At 55.8% G+C, this 8,414-nt stretch overlaps 1 long non-coding RNA gene across 1 annotated transcript in view; it reads right to left on the bottom strand.

Annotated features, from left to right (window-relative positions):
• Positions 1 to 325: 325 nt before the first annotated feature.
• Positions 326 to 8,414, bottom strand: part of LOC120889044 (uncharacterized) — a 91,829-nt gene continuing 83,740 nt past the window's right edge. The window contains exon 2 of the long non-coding RNA XR_005732802.2: positions 326 to 1,246. This is a non-coding gene — a long non-coding RNA (uncharacterized LOC120889044). The remainder of the gene's footprint in view (positions 1,247 to 8,414) is intronic.

The following is an 8,414-nucleotide window of genomic DNA, read 5'->3' as shown; positions in this document are numbered from 1 at the left end:
CTCTGGAGCTGAGGTCCTCAGTCTCACATCTGCAAAGAACTTAGGAGTAGTTCAAAGGAGATCATGGCCCATCAACACTTTATTTTAAGACTGATGAGACCCTGAACAGAGGACTCAGTCTCCTGACCTACAGGAACTGTGAGATAACAAATAGGTGTGACTTTAAGCTGCTGTGTGTGTGGTCCAGTCAGTCCCCCTACCCACGACTTCCACATCCTCAGATCTAACCAGTTGTGGGTCAGAAATACCTGGGGGAAAAGTTACATCTGCTCTGAACACATATACATTATTGTTACATTCCTTAAACAATACAGTACACCAAATGTTTACATCACATTTACTTTGTATTGGATATTGTATGTAATCCAGGGATGACTTCAAGCATATGGGAAGAGGGGTGTGGGCTATATGAAGCCTGTGCCATTTTATATAAGAGACTTGTGTACCCACAGATTCTGAGAGATCCTGGAGCCAATCCCCCACAGATCCCCCAGGGACAACTATAATTTGTTATGCAGCAACAGGAAACTAACACAGGGGCCGTGGGATCCACCAAGCTTGAGGCTGCCCAGCTCTTGGTCCCCCACCACTTACGGATCATGTCTCTCCTGTGGCTTCTTCTTTGGGTCAGCACGAGGGTCTTCCCAGTTCATATCTTTTGTTTCATTTGATTTCTTTGTTTGGGTCTCAGGCTTACAGAATCCTTGGTCCATGGCGGTCTTATTAGTGTTCCGCGCAAATCCCACTTTTATTTATATTGTTTCCCTGGTTTTACTAACGCAATGAGCATCCATAAACTCACCACCTCAACCAATAGTTAATCCTCAACCATCACCCACTTCTAACCCTCCGTCCCCATACTGGCCCTACCCCCCGCTGCGGTGACTGTCATCCTGTCTGTGTTCATCAGCCCCTTGCTTAATGCTTTGTGTAGTGTAATTGCACCCATATGGTCATAAAGTCACGTGTTTTTAATGTTAATGGCAAGTCATCTCTGGGGACTTTTTCATCTCAATTTTCTGCTGCTGAGACTCGTCCGTATTGCTGGAGATTACACGAGGTCCTTCGTTTTGCCTGCTGTCTAGCATTTCACCCGGCGACCACACAACCACAGCTCATTCATCCCCTCTGTTGTTGATGGGCATTTGGGCGGTTTCCAGGTTTTTCTCTTGTGAACAATGCTGCTCTGAACATTCTCACATGGGTCTCCTGGCTCAGTCGTTTACATCTCAGAGTCAAATTCTGCCTAAATAAACCAAAGGGGAAGGATTGTGTTTCTTCGTCATAGGAGAAGCTTCTGGATAGGGGTCCGCCCTTGACTGCTCACCCCAAACTGCTGCTCCCAACAGGTCCGTTCAAATGCCCTCGGCCCTCTGCCCAAGACACCCTAATCTGGGACCATGAGCCCCAGACACCCACCAGGAGCATCACATGTTAGGGAGCAACCCTCCTCCTCCCCAGTTTCAACACCCAGAGCCAACTCCAAGGAAGCACAGGGCTGCAGGCGCAGCTCAGTGACCCTGAAGACGCCGTTTGTGCACTTGGCATGCGCTGTCCTGGAAAGCCCCCAACCTAGACCACAGCAGGGTGCGCAAAGATAACAAGTGTGGCAACAGCCTGAAGAGTGGGAAGTGAAAGGCAGCCCCAAGCCAGCCTGGCCCTGCCCAGTCTCACACAGGACCCTGGTGGCGTCACCAACTCCTTTTGGACCAAAGTGTCCTCATAGATCCCAGGAGAGCTACACACCCAGTGAGATAAGAGCTTCGACATCGGGTTAGAGAGTGGAAAGGTCTGAGGGGACAGCCCAAAGCGAACCCCACCCAGGACTAAATGAACAGTCACTCGTGCCAGGACCCCCAAACTGCATTGTCACCATCAAATCAGAGGGGGCCACAATCTAGAGAGGGCTGTGTCCTATCTCAGTGTCCCCCACCAATCCTCAGCAGCAGCTGACCTTAGTCTCCTGAGTATGGTGGACCTGAGAGTCCCCACTTCTAGAAAAGGGAGCCCAGGAATTAGGGGCACAGCCTTTGCAGACAACTGAGTCCAAATCCCTGTTCCTCCCCTTGCCAGCTCTGTGACAGGCAGCTAAAGGTCTTCCATCCTGTGTCCTCCACCATAAACAGGATGACACAACGCCCCACAACATGGTGATCAAGCACACTCAAGGCTTCAAGTCTGGCTCTGCCTCTTCCTAGCTGTGGGAACTTGGACAAGTTTCTTAACCTTTCTGGGCTTCAGTTTCCTTGACCGTAAAATAGGGTTGAAAATGCTGCTCACCCCCCAGGGTTGTTATGAAGATTAAATGAGGTGATGTTTAGGAAGGGCTCCTCACAACATCTGTCTGGCACAGGGTAAGTGCTCAACGAGGACCATCAGAGTGAGGGTCAACATCTTTGTTCATTTGTTCAATTAGCTTTGGAGAAAGGGTAAGGGATACGTCTGCTATGCAAGAGGAATGGTGTCTAAAACTTTGGAGGAAGACAGAGGAGAAAGACAACTCTGGAGAGACACCCAAGTCACCACCTGCTAGGATGAAAACACAAGTGTCGTACTAATCAGGACCCAGGCTCCATGGAGAGGGCAGAGGAAGGACCAGGGCTGCCTGCATGTTGTACCAGGACAGGGAGAAATCAGGGCAGCTTTAGGAGGGAGGTGGCATTTGGGGGACTGGGCCTTTTGGGGGAGCAGGAGCTCACACAGAGGATATGGTGGGCAGCAGGCGCACCACCCAGGCTTATTCCTGCAGAAAGTGTATAGGAAGGGCCTGAGGGCACAGCTGGCCTGACCCTGTGACTGTTCAGAAGACTAACCAAGGCCCAGAGAGGGGGAACTGCATGCCTAGAGTCAGGCAAAGGCTGGGTAGTGGCAGGGACCTTGAGACACCAGGCTGGGCTCTGTCCAGCACCCTGTCTGGACATCTGCTGGACACCCTGCTGGACATTAGAGGTTCATCCCAAGACCAGGCAGCTGTGATGGCCACTGCATAGCCTCTAGCATACCTGTGGATTGGGAGGCAGGAAGGGCTCAGCTGGGTGGTTCTCCTGCGATTTCAGCCAGACAGTGGCTAAGGCAGGGCAGCGTGGGTGGTCCAGGCATTACCCTCCTGCATGGCATCTCAGTGTCTCCTCACACTCAGAATGGCAGCCTTGGGCCTCGAGAGGAGCCCAGCCACAAAGAGTGTTTGGTCATCTTTTCTGGTCCAGGCTTGAGAATTACTCATTCTGTCTTCTGCATTCTATTGGCGACAAGCAAGTCACAAAGCCACCCAGAGTCAAGCTGAAGAGAATTCAACTACACTGAAAGTCAGGGGCAGAGTGGGGGTTCTAGGAGAAGATATAGAACAGGAGACTTTGTCATGGCTACTTTGTGAGAACTACATTGGACACACACACATGCTAGAGCACCTTGCCCCTGGCCCTGCTATCCACCAGGAGTGGGTGGGGACAGCAGGGGCTGGGCTGAGGTCACCAGTGGTGATGAGAGCCTGTAAACACAGGCAGACAGAGGAGGTGCTGAGCCCTTGGAATTGTGGGATGGGGAGAGAAGGGACAGTAGAGGAGGAGGCCAGGGGCAGGGACACCAGGGGAAGTCAAATTTAGCCCCTTCCACCCCTGGGAGCTCCTGGCCAATCAGAAGCCTGGCCTGGGAAGTACAGAGGGGGCTCCTGACCCCAGAGCTGCCTGAGCCCTCCCAGGTCCCAAAGGGTGCAAACCTGGGCTTCCCCTTCCTCACCCCCATAAAAAAGGAAGCACTCCAAAAAATGCTTTTGTCAGCGGACGGACTGAAGAAGACAAATTGAGGTCAAACTCAGGGAGGAGGTTCCCACAGAGGGGAAGCAGCCAGGCCCAGTCACCATTCCTCTGATGGTGGCATACAGACGGTGGGCTCCTGCATGCCAGGGCTGTGACAGGTAGTGACAGGAAGTCAGAAAGCAAGAGACCTGGCCCTCACCCAAGGGACGAGTAGTGTCCGAGGGAGGCGCACTCCACCCCAGCTTCCCAAGTCAGCCTGGGCCTGGCCAAGGCCATCTGAGGGCCCAACCTAATGTTTCCTGAGGGGTCCTCCCCCCCGACTCATGTCTGCCCCCACTTTCTGCCCACACCCTTCACTGGGGCAGGACATCACCGGGTCACCAGCCAAAGGATGGCCTGGGACCTGAATGGGAGGAGACGAGCAAGGTCACAGCCCCTCTGTATCCAGTGAGCATCACACTCCAAAGAAGACACTAGTCCCTGGGTGCATGCCAGTGGAGGGCTAAGCGAAAGCTGGATGCCCACCATCCAGGGAGAGAAGGGCAGGCCCATGTGAACACCTTTTATGCCCATTGCCTTTGTCACTCTTCACGCCACCCTCAGTTTACAGCTGAGGACCCTGAGGCTCAGAGGTCCCACAGCCAGTGAGTGACAAAGCCAGATTCAAACCTGGTACCTGAAGCTCTTGGCCCAGACTTCACACTCTCCTTGATTTCAGGACAGGACAACTTGGGGCCACCACACACAGTGTCTTGGGGTCAACCATTTTCCTGCATCAGATTCCTTGCTAGTATCACCAGAAGCCTGATGAGGAGGGACTTAGAAGTCACAGGAAGATACTCTGGGGTGACTTCAAAGGGCCTCTCTCACTCTGGGCTTCTGCGAATGGACGCCATGTTTTCCGGGGGCCGCGGGAGCCTCACCAAACAGAGCACTCTGAGGAGTCCGACTTTAGCCAGATGTGCCCCACACACGTCCCTGCCAGACAGGGTCCCCACGCCTCGCCCTCCCTCTCCCTCGTTCCCATTCACTCAGATGCCTGCAGAGGTGCAGGGTGGGGGTGGGGCAGGTTACATCGAGGAGTAAGGGGGACACCGGGCAGAAACAGGGAGGCTGGAGGCAAAACCTTCCCCTTCAGCTCCAGACAGAAGCTGGTGTGTCACAAAGGGTGGCCTCTGAAGAAGGAGGAGGCTCTGGTGACTCAGTGGGGACAAGGACATGGGGATGAGGAAACCACTGCTGCTTCATGCCCCAAGATCATAAAAGACACAGTATCCCTGAAGGGAGGGCATGACTGAGACCCCAGTCAATCCAGCTTCCTGCCCAACTCCCCGGGTCCTTGCTATAGGCTCACTGGGACCCCTTCCCCACACACCAGCCCTGCTGTCCCTCCAGCACTGGGAGAGGGGAGCAGGGCAGACTTGGAGCCCCTGTCTGGGGTGTGGTGTCCTTGGACAGGGTCTCTAGGCTCTTCACTCCTGCAGGAGCTCTGAGGGGAACATTCTGGGAGGTGGGCTGCAGAAGGCACAAACCAGATGGAAGAGGCCAGGCCCTGCCTCCTGAACTCAGGCACAGAGGCCTGGCCAGGCCTATCCTTCCCCCAGGGCAAGGCCTGTGGGGAGGGATCCTCCCACCAGCTGCTGGTGTGAAATCCCAGTGATGGCTAATTACTGGAAAGGCCAACCTCGAGGCACAGCCCCAGACGCTGGGGTCCAGAAAGTGCTGGAGCTCACGTAGCAGAGTCCACAGGCAGTGGGGCAAATACCAGAGTGTCCTTATCATGGGTTTCTGCGCAAGGAAGGGGCCAGCCAAGAGCCATGCTTCAAAACAGCACTCTTGGGGGAGAGGCGGAGGGGGTTTCCTCTCAATTCCTCTCAATACTCCCTCTCTACCCCTGCCTCCAAGATTTAGAATTTTCCAGAACGGATGCCTCTCTGGTTCCTCCTAGAAGTGGAGCCTGCATGGGCTTTGGGTTCAGAGGCCAGTAGCTGACTTGGGGAGTGATCCTAGGGAGGTGGGGGTGAGGAACAAGGCAGGAAAGGGGTGGAACAGGGGAGGGGGCTAACACAAGGCTGTGGTCAAGTTAGTCACCCCCTTGGGTGACTGTGGCTGACTTTGCAAGTCTTCTTAAGAACCTTATGGAATATCTCAGATTATTTACTGGCTTCCGTATCTCTCACTAGGCAAAGGCCCTCCGTGGGCCTCACTGCTGGGGTGCACACATCTGAGGGTGCTAGGCCATTCCCCGGTGTCCACCCACAGGATGTCAGAGAAGCCTGGTGAAGGCAGCAGGAGGCTCTACACAGGTGCCATCCCAGGGCACCTTGGCAATTCCCAGGAAGCCTTTACGGAGCTGGTCTCTGTGGCACTGGCTGAATGTGGACCTAGGTGCCCGGTGTAGGCCCCCATCTTTGTGCCCTCACGAGGCTATCAGCAGCATCTTGCAGGGTCAGCTTTTTGGGGTCTGAAAAAATATTTCCTTAGAATCAGAGAAAGCTCAGAGCTTGCACATCAGTGTGTGCAGATCTGAGTGCGCGGCTAGGCCTCGGCGCTCTGCTCTGCGGTGCCCAGCTCAAGGAACAGTCTGGCTCCTCTCTTAGAGCGCTTTCCTAGCCAGGGGGCCTGGGGCCGGAAGGAAGCAAAGCCCGCTCCGCCTGGAACTGCAGCCAGACCCCTCCGCGAAGAGCCACTGTTCCCAGCCCCCGCAGAGGCCTCTCCCCTCTCTGATTTCCTGCCCAGCCGGCCTCACTTCATTTCTCAGGCAGCTCACTGGGCTCCTCCACTTTCTCCCTTCTCGGGGTCTCCACGTCTCTTCCTGGGCCGCGCTGCACCCCCCGGGGCTCTCCTGCCCACCCGCCTACCCCCAGACATTGGCACTGGCTGTTGTCTGGCCCTTTTCAAGCCTGTTTGGGGCTCAGCCCAGATCAGCAATTACAAGTACCCACTTTTCCTTCTCGTTTACACAAGGTAGCCATTGTCCTCAGCACAAGGGAGGACCATCCCGTCCACGCTGCGGCAGAGGAGGGATGTTTACCCAGGGTCGCCCGCACCACCGTCAGGCTTCGTCCAGCTGCCCTGCCACATGGGCCAGGTGAACATGCGCCTCCCGTGGACTCAGGTGGCAGGGGCAGTGGACTGGCATGTGATGCACAGAAACGGTACACAGGGTGGACAGGCAGCCCACCACCTGAGGCCTTAGCAGGAAGGCATCCCTCAGTATCCATGGGGGACTGGTCACAGGACCTCGTGGGCTTACAATCCACTGTGCTTGAATGCACAGATATGGAGGGCCAGATATGGAGGGCCAGATATGGAGGGTCAGATATGGAGGGCCCATGGTACACAGTTCTTTCTCAGCTGTGGCCTTCTGCTCCAGCCCTCAGATGCTCTCTCCATTCCACCATCCCATCTCCTCATTCATCTTCACAACTGCCCTCCATAATTCCTGATAGACAAACAGGGACAGGGAGGCAGGAGGGGTTCCTGAGAGCACCTGAGACAGGGGAGGAAGATGGGAGCCGGAGGGAGGCCCTGAGAGTGCCAGCACAGCAGAGCCTGGGGAGTGGACAGAGACTCGCTCAAGGTCACAGGAACAGCGTCCCACTGAAATGAAGGTGAGGGATGCACAGCTCCCTCTCCGGGACTCAGCTGCCCTGCCCAGCCCAGGGCACAGCCATGACCTCCCTAGGGGGCTGGCTCCCAGACAGGGAAGGGAGTCACGGGTGGACCTCTTTCTGGAAGGCCAGAGCTGTTTCCCACAGTGACCCAGAAGGCTCCTGGAGGAGCCGAGGGCCTGTGTCCTCAGAGCCCAAGTAAGTCAGCATAATCAGGAGGACCTCGGTCACACACAGACACACTCGCGTGCGCCACAGGTGTATGCTTCTTAGAGGGAAATCCTGGGGGTCCAAAGGGACCTCTAGGGTTATGTCTGTCACTACCCAGACCCCTGTCAAACACTCCTCCTGCCCTGAGGACACAGGTCACAGTGAGGAAGCCCTCCCAGTGCCTCCCCCCGCCAGTTCCCAGAATGGCATCATGGCGTCAGGCTCAGACCCCCACTGTCGGGCCTCCCCACCTCTTCAGACAACACAGCCCAGGGAAACAGAGCCAGCTGGCCTGGGGAGGCTGCTGCCCTCTCCAGTGGAGGTCAGATTGGCATTGTCCCCTCCAGTATGGATGACACATAGACTTCTCTATCCTCAGAGGAGGCCAAGCACCAGACCATTCCAGAGCAAGACCGAAGCCTCCCTCCCCCCACCGTGGCCTCCACTGGCTGGGCCCAGCTGCCCTCGGTTGTCATGGCATCTCCTGCCATCTCTGGGCAGTGTCTGGAACAGGACGTTTCACCAGCAGCCTCTCCAGCCAGCTGGCCTTGGCCAGGGACACACACAGAGAGGGGACTGCCAGTCACCCCAGACATCTCTGTGGGCTCTCCCTGCCTGCCCAGGTCTGGAGGCCTGCACAGGAGGGGAGGGTGACCAAAGACTGGGAAGTCTGAGGGACAGCCTCCTCATCCAAGGGGCTGCGGACAGGAGCTAAAAAGGGGCTGGACGCAGCCTCCCTTGATGTTCAGAATTCTAGAACTGGTGAGGTCCTTCCAGCTCAAGACCTGTGACCACCGAGTCTGAGATGTGTGTCCCTCTATATCCCTGGGGAACC

Source organism: Ictidomys tridecemlineatus, chromosome 8, assembly GCF_052094955.1.
Source record: "Ictidomys tridecemlineatus isolate mIctTri1 chromosome 8, mIctTri1.hap1, whole genome shotgun sequence".
Taxonomy (NCBI): domain Eukaryota; kingdom Metazoa; phylum Chordata; class Mammalia; order Rodentia; family Sciuridae; genus Ictidomys; species Ictidomys tridecemlineatus.
This window is presented reverse-complemented; position numbering and strand designations above follow the sequence as displayed.